Source organism: Ambystoma mexicanum, chromosome 2p (genome assembly GCF_040938575.1).
Source record: "Ambystoma mexicanum isolate Mex_15411 chromosome 2p, UKY_AmexF1_1, whole genome shotgun sequence".
In the NCBI taxonomy this organism is placed as follows: Eukaryota; Metazoa; Chordata; class Amphibia; order Caudata; family Ambystomatidae; genus Ambystoma; species Ambystoma mexicanum.
In genome coordinates this window covers 18,824,952-18,847,451 of record NC_090923.1, presented here as the reverse complement: position 1 = coordinate 18,847,451, position 22,500 = coordinate 18,824,952, and the positions used below count along the sequence as shown (strand labels likewise).

Sequence of the window (22,500 nt, the reverse complement as noted above, 5' to 3'; positions counted from 1 at the left end):
TACCTCAGAAAGGCCCCTGGAAGGACTGCGCGGAGGAGGAGGAGGAGGTGAGACACAAGAGGGCCAGTATGAGGCGTCTGACTACGTACGGATCAGAAGATTGTAGGGTCGACTCCTAGCTGGCTCGGGTTCATTCCTTGCTTTTTGGGTCCTGCTGTTACATTTAAATCCCTAAGAGCATCTGTGCCTGCAAAGGTGCTTTAATTTTATGGCGGGCCGTCGGTATAAGAAAGAAAGACTGGCCAAAGTCCATCCTAATACATCAGCAGCAGGGGCCCATCCCGAAAATCCCAACCAGCAGCAAATGCTTTCTGTGTCTGCGCTGTAAAGGGTGGGGGTTGGCTTGTGAACCAGTTGGGAAAATGCCACGTGTCTGTAGCACAGACCCCACCTGCTAAGAAAAGGTTGCTTCTCTCCCCTGATCCGGAACAGCAAAGGCATTCTGAGGTACACTGAAAGCCAAGGGAGAGATGGTGGCCAAGGCCTTGAGGTGCACGTCCCCTGCGCTGCCTGCTGCGCCGGTGGCCTGCCTGCCGCCCTTCACGCCCCTGATCGGCCACGATCGGCCAGAGACCTCTCTGGCCAGTTCTGCGGGCGGGCTTTTTCTCGACCTCAGACACTCAGGGAGACATCATCAGAAGGAGCACCGGAGGAGGGCTTGGCCCTTGCTGTGTGGCCTAGCCCAGCCTGGCCCTTCTCCAACCATCGGGGGCAGCAGCCAGCAGTCAGTGGGCCTGCAGAAATGGGCTCCCAGCAGGCTCTGGCTGACTGATGATTTGAATATGCACCGCCCTCCCTCCCTCCCTCTCTCTCTCTCTCTCTCTCTCTCTCTCTCTCCCCCTCTCTCTCTACTAACCCTGTTTACTCCACAGTAGCACCAGCACTGAGCTGGAAGCAGGAAGCAGAAACTGCTGCAACCCTGGGAAGGTGTGTCTGGGGCGCTTGGGGGCCTGTCAGCATCAGCAGCAGCAGAGACCAGGCCCTGATAGAGACACGCTGGGGCACGGGGGGGGGGGGTGCTGCAGGATTTCAGTTACCCGTGCAGGCTGCCTGGGCCAGAGAGAACCTCTAGCTTGCAGCCCCCCAAGGAAGGATCCGGGCACCGGAAGGAAACACTGGCTGCTGACTCAGGCCCTGAGCCCCTTTGCACTTTGGCCCGTGAAGCAGATAGGCTGACAGTGATATGCGCTGTTGGCAAATAGCACCTAGGAGAGCTTAGAACTGCCCTGGCATGTAGCAATCATCACCCACTGGGCATAAGCTTGGAGCACTCGCAGCGCTATCTCCAAATAAAACGCACTCTGACGAGCTCCACGCCGAAAAGCACACCTGCCCTAATGGACAGAGGGCCTGTTTATCCCGTCAATAAATGTTGCAGCTAAAGAACATGTCTGTCCTGCTATGTGTCCAAAATATGGAACGCTTCACGAATTTGCGTGTCATCCTTGCGCAGGGGCCATGCTAATCTTCTCTGTATCGTTCCAATTTTAGTATATGTGCTGCAGAAGCGAGCACAGACTGAAGGTTGACCCAGCCCATACATAAACCCCCCCAGATCTATGATCTCTGGACATAGGGTGGCATACAATGGGCATTTCTTGAGACAGAAAGCGCTTGCTTTTGGGGGAATGATATGAAACGGAGCCAGAGAGCAATGGTCCGCGCTTATTCACTGCTGCGCTGGTCCGAGAGGTGAGTTTTTGTTATTTTTGGAATGCTTGCCGGAGCAATGTAGTTGCAAAGGCTCATGGTGCAGTCTGTATGCAAAGTGATTGATCCCAGCACAATGCCTGGGTGCATTACAGTAGTCCCACAAGCCAGAGGAAACACAGAGGGCCTGCCTGTCAGGGGGCTTTGTTTGGGGGCCCATGGGCTGTTCCAAGAGAAGGCAAGAGGAGGCAGCTGGCCGGCATGTCAGTCCCCCCCCCCGCCCCCAGGGGGCGCAGGATGGCCCCCTGCTTGCATTCAGAGGCTGACTTAAAATGTTCCTTTGGCGGGGCTGGCTTCAGTGCCCTTGGCTTTTAAGTCACCGTGGGTCTGGTTCCCTTTGGCAGGTCCAGGTTCTCCCTTACAACAGCTATGGGCCGGGGGTTAGCTGCATTATCAACAGCGTCAGGGTGTGAGACGCGTGGGCTAGAAAATCAGGTCCAGCAGCGCTTGCAGGCGCACCTACCTCAGAAAGGCCCCTGGAAGGACTGCGCGGAGGAGGAGGAGGAGGTGAGACACAAGAGGGCCAGTATGAGGCGTCTGACTACGTACGGATCAGAAGATTGTAGGGTCGACTCCTATCTGGCTCGGGTTCATTCCTTGCTTTTTGGGTCCTGCTGTTACATTTAAATCCCTAAGAGCATCTGTGCCTGCAAAGGTGCTTTAATTTTATGGGCGGGCCGTCGGTATAAGAAAGAAAGACTGGCCAAAGTCCATCCTAATACATCAGCAGCAGGGGCCCATCCCGAAAATCCCAACCAGCAGCAAATGCTTTCTGTGTCTGCGCTGTAAAGGGTGGGGGTTGGCTTGTGAACCAGTTGGGAAAATGCCACGTGTCTGTAGCACAGACCCCACCTGCTAAGAAAAGGTTGCTTCTCTCCCCTGATCCGGAACAGCAAAGGCATTCTGAGGTACACTGAAAGCCAAGGGAGAGATGGTGGCCAAGGCCTTGAGGTGCACGTCCCCTGCGCTGCCTGCTGCGCCGGTGGCCTGCCTGCCGCCCTTCACGCCCCTTCACGCCCCTGATCGGCCAGAGACCTCTCTGGCCAGTTCTGCGGGCGGGCTTTTTCTCGACCTCAGACACTCAGGGAGACATCATCAGAAGGAGCACCGGAGGAGGGCTTGGCCCTTGCTGTGTGGCCTAGCCCAGCCTGGCCCTTCTCCAACCATCGGGGGCAGCAGCCAGCAGTCAGTGGGCCTGCAGAAATGGGCTCCCAGCAGGCTCTGGCTGACTGATGATTTGAATATGCACCGCCCTCCCTCCCTCCCTCCCTCCCTCCCTCTCTCTCTCTCTCTCTCTCTCTCTCCCCCTCTCTCTCTACTAACCCTGTTTACTCCACAGTAGCACCAGCACTGAGCTGGAAGCAGGAAGCAGAAACTGCTGCAACCCTGGGAAGGTGTGTCTGGGGCGCTTGGGGGCCTGTCAGCATCAGCAGCAGCAGAGACCAGGCCCTGATAGAGACACGCTGGGGCACGGGGGGGGGGGGTGCTGCAGGATTTCAGTTACCCGTGCAGGCTGCCTGGGCCAGAGAGAACCTCTAGCTTGCAGCCCCCCAAGGAAGGATCCGGGCACCGGAAGGAAACACTGGCTGCTGACTCAGGCCCTGAGCCCCTTTGCACTTTGGCCCGTGAAGCAGATAGGCTGACAGTGATATGCGCTGTTGGCAAATAGCACCTAGGAGAGCTTAGAACTGCCCTGGCATGTAGCAATCATCACCCACTGGGCATAAGCTTGGAGCACTCGCAGCGCTATCTCCAAATAAAACGCACTCTGACGAGCTCCACGCCGAAAAGCACACCTGCCCTAATGGACAGAGGGCCTGTTTATCCCGTCAATAAATGTTGCAGCTAAAGAACATGTCTGTCCTGCTATGTGTCCAAAATATGGAACGCTTCACGAATTTGCGTGTCATCCTTGCGCAGGGGCCATGCTAATCTTCTCTGTATCGTTCCAATTTTAGTATATGTGCTGCCGAAGCGAGCACAGACTGAAGGTTGACCCAGCCCATACATAAACCCCCCCAGATCTATGATCTCTGGACATAGGGTGGCATACAATGGGCATTTCTTGAGACAGAAAGCGCTTGCTTTTGGGGGAATGATATGAAACGGAGACAGAGAGCAATGGTCCGCGCTTATTCACTGCTGCGCTGGTCCGAGAGGTGAGTTTTTGTTATTTTTGGAATGCTTGCCGGAGCAATGTAGTTGCAAAGGCTCATGGTGCAGTCTGTATGCAAAGTGATTGATCCCAGCACAATGCCTGGGTGCATTACAGCAGTCCCACAAGCCAGAGGAAACACAGAGGGCCTGCCTGTCAGGGGGCTTTGTTTGGGGGCCCATGGGCTGTTCCAAGAGAAGGCAAGAGGAGGCAGCTGGCCGGCATGTCAGTCCCCCCCCCGCCCCCAGGGGGCGCAGGATGGCCCCCTGCTTGCATTCAGAGGCTGACTTAAAATGTTCCTTTGGCGGGGCTGGCTTCAGTGCCCTTGGCTTTTAAGTCACCGTGGGTCTGGTTCCCTTTGGCAGGTCCAGGTTCTCCCTTACAACAGCTATGGGCCGGGGGTTAGCTGCATTATCAACAGCGTCAGGGTGTGAGACGCGTGGGCTAGAAAATCAGGTCCAGCAGCGCTTGCAGGCGCACCTACCTCAGAAAGGCCCCTGGAAGGACTGCGCGGAGGAGGAGGAGGAGGTGAGACACAAGAGGGCCAGTATGAGGCGTCTGACTACGTACGGATCAGAAGATTGTAGGGTCGACTCCTATCTGGCTCGGGTTCATTCCTTGCTTTTTGGGTCCTGCTGTTACATTTAAATCCCTAAGAGCATCTGTGCCTGCAAAGGTGCTTTAATTTTATGGGCGGGCCGTCGGTATAAGAAAGAAAGACTGGCCAAAGTCCATCCTAATACATCAGCAGCAGGGGCCCATCCCGAAAATCCCAACCAGCAGCAAATGCTTTCTGTGTCTGCGCTGTAAAGGGTGGGGGTTGGCTTGTGAACCAGTTGGGAAAATGCCACGTGTCTGTAGCACAGACCCCACCTGCTAAGAAAAGGTTGCTTCTCTCCCCTGATCCGGAACAGCAAAGGCATTCTGAGGTACACTGAAAGCCAAGGGAGAGATGGTGGCCAAGGCCTTGAGGTGCACGTCCCCTGCGCTGCCTGCTGCGCCGGTGGCCTGCCTGCCTGCCGCCCTTCACGCCCCTTCACGCCCCTGATCGGCCAGAGACCTCTCTGGCCAGTTCTGCGGGCGGGCTTTTTCTCGACCTCAGACACTCAGGGAGACATCATCAGAAGGAGCACCGGAGGAGGGCTTGGCCCTTGCTGTGTGGCCTAGCCCAGCCTGGCCCTTCTCCAACCATCGGGGGCAGCAGCCAGCAGTCAGTGGGCCTGCAGAAATGGGCTCCCAGCAGGCTCTGGCTGACTGATGATTTGAATATGCACCGCCCTCCCTCCCTCCCTCCCTCCCTCCCTCTCTCTCTCTCTCTCTCTCTCTCTCTCCCCCTCTCTCTCTACTAACCCTGTTTACTCCACAGTAGCACCAGCACTGAGCTGGAAGCAGGAAGCAGAAACTGCTGCAACCCTGGGAAGGTGTGTCTGGGGCGCTTGGGGGCCTGTCAGCATCAGCAGCAGCAGAGACCAGGCCCTGATAGAGACACGCTGGGGCACGGGGGGGGGGGGTGCTGCAGGATTTCAGTTACCCGTGCAGGCTGCCTGGGCCAGAGAGAACCTCTAGCTTGCAGCCCCCCAAGGAAGGATCCGGGCACCGGAAGGAAACACTGGCTGCTGACTCAGGCCCTGAGCCCCTTTGCACTTTGGCCCGTGAAGCAGATAGGCTGACAGTGATATGCGCTGTTGGCAAATAGCACCTAGGAGAGCTTAGAACTGCCCTGGCATGTAGCAATCATCACCCACTGGGCATAAGCTTGGAGCACTCGCAGCGCTATCTCCAAATAAAACGCACTCTGACGAGCTCCACGCCGAAAAGCACACCTGCCCTAATGGACAGAGGGCCTGTTTATCCCGTCAATAAATGTTGCAGCTAAAGAACATGTCTGTCCTGCTATGTGTCCAAAATATGGAACGCTTCACGAATTTGCGTGTCATCCTTGCGCAGGGGCCATGCTAATCTTCTCTGTATCGTTCCAATTTTAGTATATGTGCTGCCGAAGCGAGCACAGACTGAAGGTTGACCCAGCCCATACATAAACCCCCCCAGATCTATGATCTCTGGACATAGGGTGGCATACAATGGGCATTTCTTGAGACAGAAAGCGCTTGCTTTTGGGGGAATGATATGAAACGGAGGCAGAGAGCAATGGTCCGCGCTTATTCACTGCTGCGCTGGTCCGAGAGGTGAGTTTTTGTTATTTTTGGAATGCTTGCCGGAGCAATGTAGTTGCAAAGGCTCATGGTGCAGTCTGTATGCAAAGTGATTGATCCCAGCACAATGCCTGGGTGCATTACAGTAGTCCCACAAGCCAGAGGAAACACAGAGGGCCTGCCTGTCAGGGGGCTTTGTTTGGGGGCCCATGGGCTGTTCCAAGAGAAGGCAAGAGGAGGCAGCTGGCCGGCATGTCAGTCCCCCCCCCGCCCCCAGGGGGCGCAGGATGGCCCCCTGCTTGCATTCAGAGGCTGACTTAAAATGTTCCTTTGGCGGGGCTGGCTTCAGTGCCCTTGGCTTTTAAGTCACCGTGGGTCTGGTTCCCTTTGGCAGGTCCAGGTTCTCCCTTACAACAGCTATGGGCCGGGGGTTAGCTGCATTATCAACAGCGTCAGGGTGTGAGACGCGTGGGCTAGAAAATCAGGTCCAGCAGCGCTTGCAGGCGCACCTACCTCAGAAAGGCCCCTGGAAGGACTGCGCGGAGGAGGAGGAGGAGGTGAGACACAAGAGGGCCAGTATGAGGCGTCTGACTACGTACGGATCAGAAGATTGTAGGGTCGACTCCTATCTGGCTCGGGTTCATTCCTTGCTTTTTGGGTCCTGCTGTTACATTTAAATCCCTAAGAGCATCTGTGCCTGCAAAGGTGCTTTAATTTTATGGGCGGGCCGTCGGTATAAGAAAGAAAGACTGGCCAAAGTCCATCCTAATACATCAGCAGCAGGGGCCCATCCCGAAAATCCCAACCAGCAGCAAATGCTTTCTGTGTCTGCGCTGTAAAGGGTGGGGGTTGGCTTGTGAACCAGTTGGGAAAATGCCACGTGTCTGTAGCACAGACCCCACCTGCTAAGAAAAGGTTGCTTCTCTCCCCTGATCCGGAACAGCAAAGGCATTCTGAGGTACACTGAAAGCCAAGGGAGAGATGGTGGCCAAGGCCTTGGGGTGCACGTCCCCTGCGCTGCCTGCTGCGCCGGTGGCCTGCCTGCCGCCCTTCACGCCCCTGATCGGCCAGAGACCTCTCTGGCCAGTTCTGCGGGCGGGCTTTTTCTCGACCTCAGACACTCAGGGAGACATCATCAGAAGGAGCACCGGAGGAGGGCTTGGCCCTTGCTGTGTGGCCTAGCCCAGCCTGGCCCTTCTCCAACCATCGGGGGCAGCAGCCAGCAGTCAGTGGGCCTGCAGAAATGGGCTCCCAGCAGGCTCTGGCTGACTGATGATTTGAATATGCACCGCCCTCCCTCCCTCCCTCCCTCCATCCCTCCCTCCCTCCCTCTCTCTCTCTCTCTCTCTCTCTCTCTCTCTCTCTCTCCCCCTCTCTCTCTACTAACCCTGTTTACTCCACAGTAGCACCAGCACTGAGCTGGAAGCAGGAAGCAGAAACTGCTGCAACCCTGGGAAGGTGTGTCTGGGGCGCTTGGGGGCCTGTCAGCATCAGCAGCAGCAGAGACCAGGCCCTGATAGAGACACGCTGGGGCACGGGGGGGGGGGGGGTGCTGCAGGATTTCAGTTACCCGTGCAGGCTGCCTGGGCCAGAGAGAACCTCTAGCTTGCAGCCCCCCAAGGAAGGATCCGGGCACCGGAAGGAAACACTGGCTGCTGACTCAGGCCCTGAGCCCCTTTGCACTTTGGCCCGTGAAGCAGATAGGCTGACAGTGATATGCGCTGTTGGCAAATAGCACCTAGGAGAGCTTAGAACTGCCCTGGCATGTAGCAATCATCACCCACTGGGCATAAGCTTGGAGCACTCGCAGCGCTATCTCCAAATAAAACGCACTCTGACGAGCTCCACGCCGAAAAGCACACCTGTCCTAATGGACAGAGGGCCTGTTTATCCCGTCAATAAATGTTGCAGCTAAAGAACATGTCTGTCCTGCTATGTGTCCAAAATATGGAACGCTTCACGAATTTGCGTGTCATCCTTGCGCAGGGGCCATGCTAATCTTCTCTGTATCGTTCCAATTTTAGTATATGTGCTGCCGAAGCGAGCACAGACTGAAGGTTGACCCAGCCCATACATAAACCCCCCCAGATCTATGATCTCTGGACATAGGGTGGCATACAATGGGCATTTCTTGAGACAGAAAGCGCTTGCTTTTGGGGGAATGATATGAAACGGAGGCAGAGAGCAATGGTCCGCGCTTATTCACTGCTGCGCTGGTCCGAGAGGTGAGTTTTTGTTATTTTTGGAATGCTTGCCGGAGCAATGTAGTTGCAAAGGCTCATGGTGCAGTCTGTATGCAAAGTGATTGATCCCAGCACAATGCCTGGGTGCATTACAGTAGTCCCACAAGCCAGAGGAAACACAGAGGGCCTGCCTGTCAGGGGGCTTTGTTTGGGGGCCCATGGGCTGTTCCAAGAGAAGGCAAGAGGAGGCAGCTGGCCGGCATGTCAGTCCCCCCCCCGCCCCCAGGGGGCGCAGGATGGCCCCCTGCTTGCATTCAGAGGCTGACTTAAAATGTTCCTTTGGCGGGGCTGGCTTCAGTGCCCTTGGCTTTTAAGTCACCGTGGGTCTGGTTCCCTTTGGCAGGTCCAGGTTCTCCCTTACAACAGCTATGGGCCGGGGGTTAGCTGCATTATCAACAGCGTCAGGGTGTGAGACGCGTGGGCTAGAAAATCAGGTCCAGCAGCGCTTGCAGGCGCACCTACCTCAGAAAGGCCCCTGGAAGGACTGCGCGGAGGAGGAGGAGGAGGTGAGACACAAGAGGGCCAGTATGAGGCGTCTGACTACGTACGGATCAGAAGATTGTAGGGTCGACTCCTATCTGGCTCGGGTTCATTCCTTGCTTTTTGGGTCCTGCTGTTACATTTAAATCCCTAAGAGCATCTGTGCCTGCAAAGGTGCTTTAATTTTATGGGCGGGCCGTCGGTATAAGAAAGAAAGACTGGCCAAAGTCCATCCTAATACATCAGCAGCAGGGGCCCATCCCGAAAATCCCAACCAGCAGCAAATGCTTTCTGTGTCTGCGCTGTAAAGGGTGGGGGTTGGCTTGTGAACCAGTTGGGAAAATGCCACGTGTCTGTAGCACAGACCCCACCTGCTAAGAAAAGGTTGCTTCTCTCCCCTGATCCGGAACAGCAAAGTCATTCTGAGGTACACTGAAAGCCAAGGGAGAGATGGTGGCCAAGGCCTTGAGGTGCACGTCCCCTGCGCTGCCTGCTGCGCCGGTGGCCTGCCTGCCGCCCTTCACGCCCCTTCACGCCCCTGATCGGCCAGAGACCTCTCTGGCCAGTTCTGCGGGCGGGCTTTTTCTCGACCTCAGACACTCAGGGAGACATCATCAGAAGGAGCACCGGAGGAGGGCTTGGCCCTTGCTGTGTGGCCTAGCCCAGCCTGGCCCTTCTCCAACCATCGGGGGCAGCAGCCAGCAGTCAGTGGGCCTGCAGAAATGGGCTCCCAGCAGGCTCTGGCTGACTGATGATTTGAATATGCACCGCCCTCCCTCCCTCCCTCCCTCCCTCTCTCTCTCTCTCTCTCTCTCTCTCCCCCTCTCTCTCTACTAACCCTGTTTACTCCACAGTAGCACCAGCACTGAGCTGGAAGCAGGAAGCAGAAACTGCTGCAACCCTGGGAAGGTGTGTCTGGGGCGCTTGGGGGCCTGTCAGCATCAGCAGCAGCAGAGACCAGGCCCTGATAGAGACACGCTGGGGCACGGGGGGGGGGGGTGCTGCAGGATTTCAGTTACCCGTGCAGGCTGCCTGGGCCAGAGAGAACCTCTAGCTTGCAGCCCCCCAAGGAAGGATCCGGGCACCGGAAGGAAACACTGGCTGCTGACTCAGGCCCTGAGCCCCTTTGCACTTTGGCCCGTGAAGCAGATAGGCTGACAGTGATATGCGCTGTTGGCAAATAGCACCTAGGAGAGCTTAGAACTGCCCTGGCATGTAGCAATCATCACCCACTGGGCATAAGCTTGGAGCACTCGCAGCGCTATCTCCAAATAAAACGCACTCTGACGAGCTCCACGCCGAAAAGCACACCTGCCCTAATGGACAGAGGGCCTGTTTATCCCGTCAATAAATGTTGCAGCTAAAGAACATGTCTGTCCTGCTATGTGTCCAAAATATGGAACGCTTCACGAATTTGCGTGTCATCCTTGCGCAGGGGCCATGCTAATCTTCTCTGTATCGTTCCAATTTTAGTATATGTGCTGCCGAAGCGAGCACAGACTGAAGGTTGACCCAGCCCATACATAAACCCCCCCAGATCTATGATCTCTGGACATAGGGTGGCATACAATGGGCATTTCTTGAGACAGAAAGTGCTTGCTTTTGGGGGAATGATATGAAACGGAGACAGAGAGCAATGGTCCGCGCTTATTCACTGCTGCGCTGGTCCGAGAGGTGAGTTTTTGTTATTTTTGGAATGCTTGCCGGAGCAATGTAGTTGCAAAGGCTCATGGTGCAGTCTGTATGCAAAGTGATTGATCCCAGCACAATGCCTGGGTGCATTACAGCAGTCCCACAAGCCAGAGGAAACACAGAGGGCCTGCCTGTCAGGGGGCTTTGTTTGGGGGCCCATGGGCTGTTCCAAGAGAAGGCAAGAGGAGGCAGCTGGCCGGCATGTCAGTCCCCCCCCCGCCCCCAGGGGGCGCAGGATGGCCCCCTGCTTGCATTCAGAGGCTGACTTAAAATGTTCCTTTGGCGGGGCTGGCTTCAGTGCCCTTGGCTTTTAAGTCACCGTGGGTCTGGTTCCCTTTGGCAGGTCCAGGTTCTCCCTTACAACAGCTATGGGCCGGGGGTTAGCTGCATTATCAACAGCGTCAGGGTGTGAGACGCGTGGGCTAGAAAATCAGGTCCAGCAGCGCTTGCAGGCGCACCTACCTCAGAAAGGCCCCTGGAAGGACTGCGCGGAGGAGGAGGAGGAGGTGAGACACAAGAGGGCCAGTATGAGGCGTCTGACTACGTACGGATCAGAAGATTGTAGGGTCGACTCCTATCTGGCTCGGGTTCATTCCTTGCTTTTTGGGTCCTGCTGTTACATTTAAATCCCTAAGAGCATCTGTGCCTGCAAAGGTGCTTTAATTTTATGGGCGGGCCGTCGGTATAAGAAAGAAAGACTGGCCAAAGTCCATCCTAATACATCAGCAGCAGGGGCCCATCCCGAAAATCCCAACCAGCAGCAAATGCTTTCTGTGTCTGCGCTGTAAAGGGTGGGGGTTGGCTTGTGAACCAGTTGGGAAAATGCCACGTGTCTGTAGCACAGACCCCACCTGCTAAGAAAAGGTTGCTTCTCTCCCCTGATCCGGAACAGCAAAGGCATTCTGAGGTACACTGAAAGCCAAGGGAGAGATGGTGGCCAAGGCCTTGAGGTGCACGTCCCCTGCGCTGCCTGCTGCGCCGGTGGCCTGCCTGCCTGCCGCCCTTCACGCCCCTTCACGCCCCTGATCGGCCAGAGACCTCTCTGGCCAGTTCTGCGGGCGGGCTTTTTCTCGACCTCAGACACTCAGGGAGACATCATCAGAAGGAGCACCGGAGGAGGGCTTGGCCCTTGCTGTGTGGCCTAGCCCAGCCTGGCCCTTCTCCAACCATCGGGGGCAGCAGCCAGCAGTCAGTGGGCCTGCAGAAATGGGCTCCCAGCAGGCTCTGGCTGACTGATGATTTGAATATGCACCGCCCTCCCTCCCTCCCTACCTCCCTCCCTCTCTCTCTCTCTCTCTCTCTCTCTCTCCCCCTCTCTCTCTACTAACCCTGTTTACTCCACAGTAGCACCAGCACTGAGCTGGAAGCAGGAAGCAGAAACTGCTGCAACCCTGGGAAGGTGTGTCTGGGGCGCTTGGGGGCCTGTCAGCATCAGCAGCAGCAGAGACCAGGCCCTGATAGAGACACGCTGGGGCACGGGGGGGGGGGGGTGCTGCAGGATTTCAGTTACCCGTGCAGGCTGCCTGGGCCAGAGAGAACCTCTAGCTTGCAGCCCCCCAAGGAAGGATCCGGGCACCGGAAGGAAACACTGGCTGCTGACTCAGGCCCTGAGCCCCTTTGCACTTTGGCCCGTGAAGCAGATAGGCTGACAGTGATATGCGCTGTTGGCAAATAGCACCTAGGAGAGCTTAGAACTGCCCTGGCATGTAGCAATCATCACCCACTGGGCATAAGCTTGGAGCACTCGCAGCGCTATCTCCAAATAAAACGCACTCTGACGAGCTCCACGCCGAAAAGCACACCTGTCCTAATGGACAGAGGGCCTGTTTATCCCGTCAATAAATGTTGCAGCTAAAGAACATGTCTGTCCTGCTATGTGTCCAAAATATGGAACGCTTCACGAATTTGCGTGTCATCCTTGCGCAGGGGCCATGCTAATCTTCTCTGTATCGTTCCAATTTTAGTATATGTGCTGCCGAAGCGAGCACAGACTGAAGGTTGACCCAGCCCATACATAAACCCCCCCAGATCTATGATCTCTGGACATAGGGTGGCATACAATGGGCATTTCTTGAGACAGAAAGCGCTTGCTTTTGGGGGAATGATATGAAACGGAGGCAGAGAGCAATGGTCCGCGCTTATTCACTGCTGCGCTGGTCCGAGAGGTGAGTTTTTGTTATTTTTGGAATGCTTGCCGGAGCAATGTAGTTGCAAAGGCTCATGGTGCAGTCTGTATGCAAAGTGATTGATCCCAGCACAATGCCTGGGTGCATTACAGTAGTCCCACAAGCCAGAGGAAACACAGAGGGCCTGCCTGTCAGGGGGCTTTGTTTGGGGGCCCATGGGCTGTTCCAAGAGAAGGCAAGAGGAGGCAGCTGGCCGGCATGTCAGTCCCCCCCCCCGCCCCCAGGGGGCGCAGGATGGCCCCCTGCTTGCATTCAGAGGCTGACTTAAAATGTTCCTTTGGCGGGGCTGGCTTCAGTGCCCTTGGCTTTTAAGTCACCGTGGGTCTGGTTCCCTTTGGCAGGTCCAGGTTCTCCCTTACAACAGCTATGGGCCGGGGGTTAGCTGCATTATCAACAGCGTCAGGGTGTGAGACGCGTGGGCTAGAAAATCAGGTCCAGCAGCGCTTGCAGGCGCACCTACCTCAGAAAGGCCCCTGGAAGGACTGCGCGGAGGAGGAGGAGGAGGTGAGACACAAGAGGGCCAGTATGAGGCGTCTGACTACGTACGGATCAGAAGATTGTAGGGTCGACTCCTATCTGGCTCGGGTTCATTCCTTGCTTTTTGGGTCCTGCTGTTACATTTAAATCCCTAAGAGCATCTGTGCCTGCAAAGGTGCTTTAATTTTATGGGCGGGCCGTCGGTATAAGAAAGAAAGACTGGCCAAAGTCCATCCTAATACATCAGCAGCAGGGGCCCATCCCGAAAATCCCAACCAGCAGCAAATGCTTTCTGTGTCTGCGCTGTAAAGGGTGGGGGTTGGCTTGTGAACCAGTTGGGAAAATGCCACGTGTCTGTAGCACAGACCCCACCTGCTAAGAAAAGGTTGCTTCTCTCCCCTGATCCGGAACAGCAAAGGCATTCTGAGGTACACTGAAAGCCAAGGGAGAGATGGTGGCCAAGGCCTTGGGGTGCACGTCCCCTGCGCTGCCTGCTGCGCCGGTGGCCTGCCTGCCGCCCTTCACGCCCCTGATCGGCCAGAGACCTCTCTGGCCAGTTCTGCGGGCGGGCTTTTTCTCGACCTCAGACACTCAGGGAGACATCATCAGAAGGAGCACCGGAGGAGGGCTTGGCCCTTGCTGTGTGGCCTAGCCCAGCCTGGCCCTTCTCCAACCATCGGGGGCAGCAGCCAGCAGTCAGTGGGCCTGCAGAAATGGGCTCCCAGCAGGCTCTGGCTGACTGATGATTTGAATATGCACCGCCCTCCCTCCCTCCCTCCCTCCATCCCTCCCTCCCTCTCTCACTCTCTCTCTCTCCCCCTCTCTCTCTCTCTCTCTCTCCCCCTCTCTCTCTACTAACCCTGTTTACTCCACAGTAGCACCAGCACTGAGCTGGAAGCAGGAAGCAGAAACTGCTGCAACCCTGGGAAGGTGTGTCTGGGGCGCTTGGGGGCCTGTCAGCATCAGCAGCAGCAGAGACCAGGCCCTGATAGAGACACGCTGGGGCACGGGGGGGGGGGGTGCTGCAGGATTTCAGTTACCCGTGCAGGCTGCCTGGGCCAGAGAGAACCTCTAGCTTGCAGCCCCCCAAGGAAGGATCCGGGCACCGGAAGGAAACACTGGCTGCTGACTCAGGCCCTGAGCCCCTTTGCACTTTGGCCCGTGAAGCAGATAGGCTGACAGTGATATGCGCTGTTGGCAAATAGCACCTAGGAGAGCTTAGAACTGCCCTGGCATGTAGCAATCATCACCCACTGGGCATAAGCTTGGAGCACTCGCAGCGCTATCTCCAAATAAAACGCACTCTGACGAGCTCCACGCCGAAAAGCACACCTGTCCTAATGGACAGAGGGCCTGTTTATCCCGTCAATAAATGTTGCAGCTAAAGAACATGTCTGTCCTGCTATGTGTCCAAAATATGGAACGCTTCACGAATTTGCGTGTCATCCTTGCGCAGGGGCCATGCTAATCTTCTCTGTATCGTTCCAATTTTAGTATATGTGCTGCCGAAGCGAGCACAGACTGAAGGTTGACCCAGCCCATACATAAACCCCCCCAGATCTATGATCTCTGGACATAGGGTGGCATACAATGGGCATTTCTTGAGACAGAAAGCGCTTGCTTTTGGGGGAATGATATGAAACGGAGGCAGAGAGCAATGGTCCGCGCTTATTCACTGCTGCGCTGGTCCGAGAGGTGAGTTTTTGTTATTTTTGGAATGCTTGCCGGAGCAATGTAGTTGCAAAGGCTCATGGTGCAGTCTGTATGCAAAGTGATTGATCCCAGCACAATGCCTGGGTGCATTACAGTAGTCCCACAAGCCAGAGGAAACACAGAGGGCCTGCCTGTCAGGGGGCTTTGTTTGGGGGCCCATGGGCTGTTCCAAGAGAAGGCAAGAGGAGGCAGCTGGCCGGCATGTCAGTCCCCCCCCGCCCCCAGGGGGCGCAGGATGGCCCCCTGCTTGCATTCAGAGGCTGACTTAAAATGTTCCTTTGGCGGGGCTGGCTTCAGTGCCCTTGGCTTTTAAGTCACCGTGGGTCTGGTTCCCTTTGGCAGGTCCAGGTTCTCCCTTACAACAGCTATGGGCCGGGGGTTAGCTGCATTATCAACAGCGTCAGGGTGTGAGACGCGTGGGCTAGAAAATCAGGTCCAGCAGCGCTTGCAGGCGCACCTACCTCAGAAAGGCCCCTGGAAGGACTGCGCGGAGGAGGAGGAGGAGGTGAGACACAAGAGGGCCAGTATGAGGCGTCTGACTACGTACGGATCAGAAGATTGTAGGGTCGACTCCTATCTGGCTCGGGTTCATTCCTTGCTTTTTGGGTCCTGCTGTTACATTTAAATCCCTAAGAGCATCTGTGCCTGCAAAGGTGCTTTAATTTTATGGGCGGGCCGTCGGTATAAGAAAGAAAGACTGGCCAAAGTCCATCCTAATACATCAGCAGCAGGGGCCCATCCCGAAAATCCCAACCAGCAGCAAATGCTTTCTGTGTCTGCGCTGTAAAGGGTGGGGGTTGGCTTGTGAACCAGTTGGGAAAATGCCACGTGTCTGTAGCACAGACCCCACCTGCTAAGAAAAGGTTGCTTCTCTCCCCTGATCCGGAACAGCAAAGTCATTCTGAGGTACACTGAAAGCCAAGGGAGAGATGGTGGCCAAGGCCTTGAGGTGCACGTCCCCTGCGCTGCCTGCTGCGCCGGTGGCCTGCCTGCCGCCCTTCACGCCCCTTCACGCCCCTGATCGGCCAGAGACCTCTCTGGCCAGTTCTGCGGGCGGGCTTTTTCTCGACCTCAGACACTCAGGGAGACATCATCAGAAGGAGCACCGGAGGAGGGCTTGGCCCTTGCTGTGTGGCCTAGCCCAGCCTGGCCCTTCTCCAACCATCGGGGGCAGCAGCCAGCAGTCAGTGGGCCTGCAGAAATGGGCTCCCAGCAGGCTCTGGCTGACTGATGATTTGAATATGCACCGCCCTCCCTCCCTCCCTCCCTCCCTCTCTCTCTCTCTCTCTCTCTCTCTCCCCCTCTCTCTCTACTAACCCTGTTTACTCCACAGTAGCACCAGCACTGAGCTGGAAGCAGGAAGCAGAAACTGCTGCAACCCTGGGAAGGTGTGTCTGGGGCGCTTGGGGGCCTGTCAGCATCAGCAGCAGCAGAGACCAGGCCCTGATAGAGACACGCTGGGGCACGGGGGGGGGGGGGGTGCTGCAGGATTTCAGTTACCCGTGCAGGCTGCCTGGGCCAGAGAGAACCTCTAGCTTGCAGCCCCCCAAGGAAGGATCCGGGCACCGGAAGGAAACACTGGCTGCTGACTCAGGCCCTGAGCCCCTTTGCACTTTGGCCCGTGAAGCAGATAGGCTGACAGTGATATGCGCTGTTGGCAAATAGCACCTAGGAGAGCTTAGAACTGCCCTGGCATGTAGCAATCATCACCCACTGGGCATAAGCTTGGAGCACTCGCAGCGCTATCTCCAAATAAAACGCACTCTGACGAGCTCCACGCCGAAAAGCACACCTGCCCTAATGGACAGAGGGCCTGTTTATCCCGTCAATAAATGTTGCAGCTAAAGAACATGTCTGTCCTGCTATGTGTCCAAAATATGGAACGCTTCACGAATTTGCGTGTCATCCTTGCGCAGGGGCCATGCTAATCTTCTCTGTATCGTTCCAATTTTAGTATATGTGCTGCCGAAGCGAGCACAGACTGAAGGTTGACCCAGCCCATACATAAACCCCCCCAGATCTATGATCTCTGGACATAGGGTGGCATACAATGGGCATTTCTTGAGACAGAAAGCGCTTGCTTTTGGGGGAATGATATGAAACGGAGGCAGAGAGCAATGGTCCGCGCTTATTCACTGCTGCGCTGGTCCGAGAGGTGAGTTTTTGTTATTTTTGGAATGCTTGCCGGAGCAATGTAGTTGCAAAGGCTCATGGTGCAGTCTGTATGCAAAGTGATTGATCCCAGCACAATGCCTGGGTGCATTACAGTAGTCCCACAAGCCAGAGGAAACACAGAGGGCCTGCCTGTCAGGGGGCTTTGTTTGGGGGCCCATGGGCTGTTCCAAGAGAAGGCAAGAGGAGGCAGCTGGCCGGCATGTCAGTCCCCCCCCCCCCGCCCCCAGGGGGCGCTGGATGGCCCCCTGCTTGCATTCAGAGGCTGACTTAAAATGTTCCTTTGGCGGGGCTGGCTTCAGTGCCCTTGGCTTTTAAGTCACCGTGGGTCTGGTTCCCTTTGGCAGGTCCAGGTTCTCCCTTACAACAGCTATGGGCCGGGGGTTAGCTGCATTATCAACAGCGTCAGGGTGTGAGACGCGTGGGCTAGAAAATCAGGTCCAGCAGCGCTTGCAGGCGCACCTACCTCAGAAAGGCCCCTGGAAGGACTGCGCGGAGGAGGAGGAGGAGGTGAGACACAAGAGGGCCAGTATGAGGCGTCTGACTACGTACGGATCAGAAGATTGTAGGGTCGACTCCTATCTGGCTCGGGTTCATTCCTTGCTTTTTGGGTCCTGCTGTTACATTTAAATCCCTAAGAGCATCTGTGCCTGCAAAGGTGCTTTAATTTTATGGGCGGGCCGTCGGTATAAGAAAGAAAGACTGGCCAAAGTCCATCCTAATACATCAGCAGCAGGGGCCCATCCCGAAAATCCCAACCAGCAGCAAATGCTTTCTGTGTCTGCGCTATAAAGGGTGGGGGTTGGCTTGTGAACCAGTTGGGAAAATGCCACGTGTCTGTAGCACAGACCCCACCTGCTAAGAAAAGGTTGCTTCTCTCCCCTGATCCGGAACAGCAAAGGCATTCTGAGGTACACTGAAAGCCAAGGGAGAGATGGTGGCCAAGGCCTTGAGGTGCACGTCCCCTGCGCTGCCTGCTGCGCCGGTGGCCTGCCTGCCTGCCGCCCTTCACGCCCCTTCACGCCCCTGATCGGCCAGAGACCTCTCTGGCCAGTTCTGCGGGCGGGCTTTTTCTCGACCTCAGACACTCAGGGAGACATCATCAGAAGGAGCACCGGAGGAGGGCTTGGCCCTTGCTGTGTGGCCTAGCCCAGCCTGGCCCTTCTCCAACCATCGGGGGCAGCAGCCAGCAGTCAGTGGGCCTGCAGAAATGGGCTCCCAGCAGGCTCTGGCTGACTGATGATTTGAATATGCACCGCCCTCCCTCCCTCCCTACCTCCCTCCCTCTCTCTCTCTCTCTCTCTCTCTCTCTCCCCCTCTCTCTCTACTAACCCTGTTTACTCCACAGTAGCACCAGCACTGAGCTGGAAGCAGGAAGCAGAAACTGCTGCAACCCTGGGAAGGTGTGTCTGGGGCGCTTGGGGGCCTGTCAGCATCAGCAGCAGCAGAGACCAGGCCCTGATAGAGACACGCTGGGGCACGGGGGGGGGGGGGTGCTGCAGGATTTCAGTTACCCGTGCAGGCTGCCTGGGCCAGAGAGAACCTCTAGCTTGCAGCCCCCCAAGGAAGGATCCGGGCACCGGAAGGAAACACTGGCTGCTGACTCAGGCCCTGAGCCCCTTTGCACTTTGGCCCGTGAAGCAGATAGGCTGACAGTGATATGCGCTGTTGGCAAATAGCACCTAGGAGAGCTTAGAACTGCCCTGGCATGTAGCAATCATCACCCACTGGGCATAAGCTTGGAGCACTCGCAGCGCTATCTCCAAATAAAACGCACTCTGACGAGCTCCACGCCGAAAAGCACACCTGCCCTAATGGACAGAGGGCCTGTTTATCCCGTCAATAAATGTTGCAGCTAAAGAACATGTCTGTCCTGCTATGTGTCCAAAATATGGAACGCTTCACGAATTTGCGTGTCATCCTTGCGCAGGGGCCATGCTAATCTTCTCTGTATCGTTCCAATTTTAGTATATGTGCTGCCGAAGCGAGCACAGACTGAAGGTTGACCCAGCCCATACATAAACCCCCCCAGATCTATGATCTCTGGACATAGGGTGGCATACAATGGGCATTTCTTGAGACAGAAAGCGCTTGCTTTTGGGGGAATGATATGAAACGGAGGCAGAGAGCAATGGTCCGCGCTTATTCACTGCTGCGCTGGTCCGAGAGGTGAGTTTTTGTTATTTTTGGAATGCTTGCCGGAGCAATGTAGTTGCAAAGGCTCATGGTGCAGTCTGTATGCAAAGTGATTGATCCCAGCACAATGCCTGGGTGCATTACAGTAGTCCCACAAGCCAGAGGAAACACAGAGGGCCTGCCTGTCAGGGGGCTTTGTTTGGGGGCCCATGGGCTGTTCCAAGAGAAGGCAAGAGGAGGCAGCTGGCCGGCATGTCAGTCCCCCCCCCCGCCCCCAGGGGGCGCAGGATGGCCCCCTGCTTGCATTCAGAGGCTGACTTAAAATGTTCCTTTGGCGGGGCTGGCTTCAGTGCCCTTGGCTTTTAAGTCACCGTGGGTCTGGTTCCCTTTGGCAGGTCCAGGTTCTCCCTTACAACAGCTATGGGCCGGGGGTTAGCTGCATTATCAACAGCGTCAGGGTGTGAGACGCGTGGGCTAGAAAATCAGGTCCAGCAGCGCTTGCAGGCGCACCTACCTCAGAAAGGCCCCTGGAGGGCCTGCGCGGAGGAGGAGGAGGTGAGACACAAGAGGGCCAGTATGACGCGTCTGACTACGTACGGATCAGAAGATTGTAGGGTCGACTCCTATCTGGCTCGGGTTCATTCCTTGCTTTTTGGGTCCTGCTGTTACATTTAAATCCCTAAGAGCATCTGTGCCTGCAAAGGTGCTTTAATTTTATGGGCGGGCCGTCGGTATAAGAAAGAAAGACTGGCCAAAGTCCATCCTAATACATCAGCAGCAGGGGCCCATCCCGAAAATCCCAACCAGCAGCAAATGCTTTCTGTGTCTGCGCTGTAAAGGGTGGGGGTTGGCTTGTGAACCAGTTGGGAAAATGCCACGTGTCTGTAGCACAGACCCCACCTGCTAAGAAAAGGTTGCTTCTCTCCCCTGATCCGGAACCGCAAAGGCATTCTGAGGTACACTGAAAGCCAAGGGAGAGATGGTGGCCAAGGCCTTGAGGTGCACGTCCCCTGCGCTGCCTGCTGCGCCGGTGGCCTGCCTGCCGCCCTTCACGCCCCTTCACGCCCCTGATCGGCCAGAGACCTCTCTGGCCAGTTCTGCGGGCGGGCTTTTTCTCGACCTCAGACACTCAGGGAGACATCATCAGAAGGAGCACCGGAGGAGGGCTTGGCCCTTGCTGTGTGGCCTAGCCCAGCCTGGCCCTTCTCCAACCATCGGGGGCAGCAGCCAGCAGTCAGTGGGCCTGCAGAAATGGGCTCCCAGCAGGCTCTGGCTGACTGATGATTTGAATATGCACCGCCCTCCCTCCCTCCCTCCCCCTCTCTCTCTCTCTCTCTCTCTCTCTCTCTCTCTCTCTCTCTCTCTCTCCCCCTCTCTCTCTACTAACCCTGTTTACTCCACAGTAGCACCAGCACTGAGCTGGAAGCAGGAAGCAGAAACTGCTGCAACCCTGGGAAGGTGTGTCTGGGGCGCTTGGGGGCCTGTCAGCATCAGCAGCAGCAGAGACCAGGCCCTGATAGAGACACGCTGGGGCACGGGGGGGGGGCGTGCTGCAGGATTTCAGTTACCCGTGCAGGCTGCCTGGGCCAGAGAGAACCTCTAGCTTGCAGCCCCCCAAGGAAGGATCCGGGCACCGGAAGGAAACACTGGCTGCTGACTCAGGCCCTGAGCCCCTTTGCACTTTGGCCCGTGAAGCAGATAGGCTGACAGTGATATGCGCTGTTGGCAAATAGCACCTAGGAGAGCTTAGAACTGCCCTGGCATGTGGCAATCATCACCCACTGGGCATAAGCTTGGAGCACTCGCAGCGCTATCTCCAAATAAAACGCACTCTGACGAGCTCCACGCCGAAAAGCACACCTGTCCTAATGGACAGAGGGCCTGTTTATCCCGTCAATAAATGTTGCAGCTAAAGAACATGTCTGTCCTGCTATGTGTCCAAAATATGGAACGCTTCACGAATTTGCGTGTCATCCTTGCGCAGGGGCCATGCTAATCTTCTCTGTATCGTTCCAATTTTAGTATATGTGCTGCCGAAGCGAGCACAGACTGAAGGTTGACCCAGCCCATACATAAACCCCCCCAGATCTATGATCTCTGGACATAGGGTGGCATACAATGGGCATTTCTTGAGACAGAAAGCGCTTGCTTTTGGGGGAATGATATGAAACGGAGGCAGAGAGCAATGGTCCGCGCTTATTCACTGCTGCGCTGGTCCGAGAGGTGAGTTTTTGTTATTTTTGGAATGCTTGCCGGAGCAATGTAGTTGCAAAGGCTCATGGTGCAGTCTGTATGCAAAGTGCCTGGGTGCATTACAGCAGTCCCACAAGCCAGAGGAAACACAGAGGGCCTGCCTGTCAGAGGGCTTTGTTTGGGGGCCCATGGGCTGTTCCAAGAGAAGGCAAGAGGAGGCAGCTGGCCGGCATGTCAGTCCCCCCCCCCCGCCCCCAGGGGGCGCAGGATGGCCCCCTGCTTGCATTCAGAGGCTGACTTAAAATGTTCCTTTGGCGGGGCTGGCTTCAGTGCCCTTGGCTTTTAAGTCACCGTGGGTCTGGTTCCCTTTGGCAGGTCCAGGTTCTCCCTTACAACAGCTATGGGCCGGGGGTTAGCTGCATTATCAACAGCGTCAGGGTGTGAGACGCGTGGGCTAGAAAATCAGGTCCAGCAGCGCTTGCAGGCGCACCTACCTCAGAAAGGCCCCTGGAAGGACTGCGCGGAGGAGGAGGAGGAGGTGAGACACAAGAGGGCCAGTATGAGGCGTCTGACTACGTACGGATCAGAAGATTGTAGGGTCGACTCCTATCTGGCTCGGGTTCATTCCTTGCTTTTTGGGTCCTGCTGTTACATTTAAATCCCTAAGAGCATCTGTGCCTGCAAAGGTGCTTTAATTTTATGGGCGGGCCGTCGGTATAAGAAAGAAAGACTGGCCAAAGTCCATCCTAATACATCAGCAGCAGGGGCCCATCCCGAAAATCCCAACCAGCAGCAAATGCTTTCTGTGTCTGCGCTGTAAAGGGTGGGGGTTGGCTTGTGAACCAGTTGGGAAAATGCCACGTGTCTGTAGCACAGACCCCACCTGCTAAGAAAAGGTTGCTTCTCTCCCCTGATCCGGAACAGCAAAGGCATTCTGAGGTACACTGAAAGCCAAGGGAGAGATGGTGGCCAAGGCCTTGAGGTGCACGTCCCCTGCGCTGCCTGCTGCGCCGGTGGCCTGCCTGCCGCCCTTCACGCCCCTGATCGGCCAGAGACCTCTCTGGCCAGTTCTGCGGGCGGGCTTTTTCTCGACCTCAGACACTCAGGGAGACATCATCAGAAGGAGCACCGGAGGAGGGCTTGGCCCTTGCTGTGTGGCCTAGCCCAGCCTGGCCCTTCTCCAACCATCG

At 56.2% G+C, this 22,500-nt stretch overlaps 10 non-coding genes across 10 annotated transcripts; all 10 read right to left on the bottom strand.

Moving 5' to 3' along the window:
- Window positions 1-1,408: 1,408 nt before the first annotated feature.
- Window positions 1,409-1,515, bottom strand: LOC138568541 (U6 spliceosomal RNA). Its single transcript, XR_011302874.1, has one exon. It is a non-coding gene; the product is annotated as a U6 spliceosomal RNA (small nuclear RNA).
- Window positions 1,516-3,585: 2,070 nt separating this feature from the next.
- Window positions 3,586-3,692, bottom strand: LOC138568272 (U6 spliceosomal RNA). Its single transcript, XR_011302612.1, has one exon. It is a non-coding gene; the product is annotated as a U6 spliceosomal RNA (small nuclear RNA).
- A 2,075-nt stretch (window positions 3,693-5,767) lies between these two features.
- LOC138568271 (U6 spliceosomal RNA) lies at window positions 5,768-5,874 on the bottom strand. Its single transcript, XR_011302611.1, has one exon. It is a non-coding gene; the product is annotated as a U6 spliceosomal RNA (small nuclear RNA).
- A 2,085-nt stretch (window positions 5,875-7,959) lies between these two features.
- LOC138568270 (U6 spliceosomal RNA) lies at window positions 7,960-8,066 on the bottom strand. The gene has a single exon (XR_011302610.1). It is a non-coding gene; the product is annotated as a U6 spliceosomal RNA (small nuclear RNA).
- A 2,065-nt stretch (window positions 8,067-10,131) lies between these two features.
- LOC138568269 (U6 spliceosomal RNA) lies at window positions 10,132-10,238 on the bottom strand. Its single transcript, XR_011302609.1, has one exon. It is a non-coding gene; the product is annotated as a U6 spliceosomal RNA (small nuclear RNA).
- A 2,076-nt stretch (window positions 10,239-12,314) lies between these two features.
- On the bottom strand, window positions 12,315-12,421 carry LOC138568268 (U6 spliceosomal RNA). The gene has a single exon (XR_011302608.1). It is a non-coding gene; the product is annotated as a U6 spliceosomal RNA (small nuclear RNA).
- Window positions 12,422-14,507: 2,086 nt separating this feature from the next.
- LOC138568267 (U6 spliceosomal RNA) lies at window positions 14,508-14,614 on the bottom strand. Its single transcript, XR_011302607.1, has one exon. It is a non-coding gene; the product is annotated as a U6 spliceosomal RNA (small nuclear RNA).
- A 2,066-nt stretch (window positions 14,615-16,680) lies between these two features.
- Window positions 16,681-16,787, bottom strand: LOC138568266 (U6 spliceosomal RNA). Its single transcript, XR_011302606.1, has one exon. It is a non-coding gene; the product is annotated as a U6 spliceosomal RNA (small nuclear RNA).
- Window positions 16,788-18,866: 2,079 nt separating this feature from the next.
- On the bottom strand, window positions 18,867-18,973 carry LOC138568265 (U6 spliceosomal RNA). Its single transcript, XR_011302605.1, has one exon. It is a non-coding gene; the product is annotated as a U6 spliceosomal RNA (small nuclear RNA).
- Window positions 18,974-21,056: 2,083 nt separating this feature from the next.
- Window positions 21,057-21,163, bottom strand: LOC138568264 (U6 spliceosomal RNA). The gene has a single exon (XR_011302604.1). It is a non-coding gene; the product is annotated as a U6 spliceosomal RNA (small nuclear RNA).
- Window positions 21,164-22,500: the final 1,337 nt, after the last annotated feature.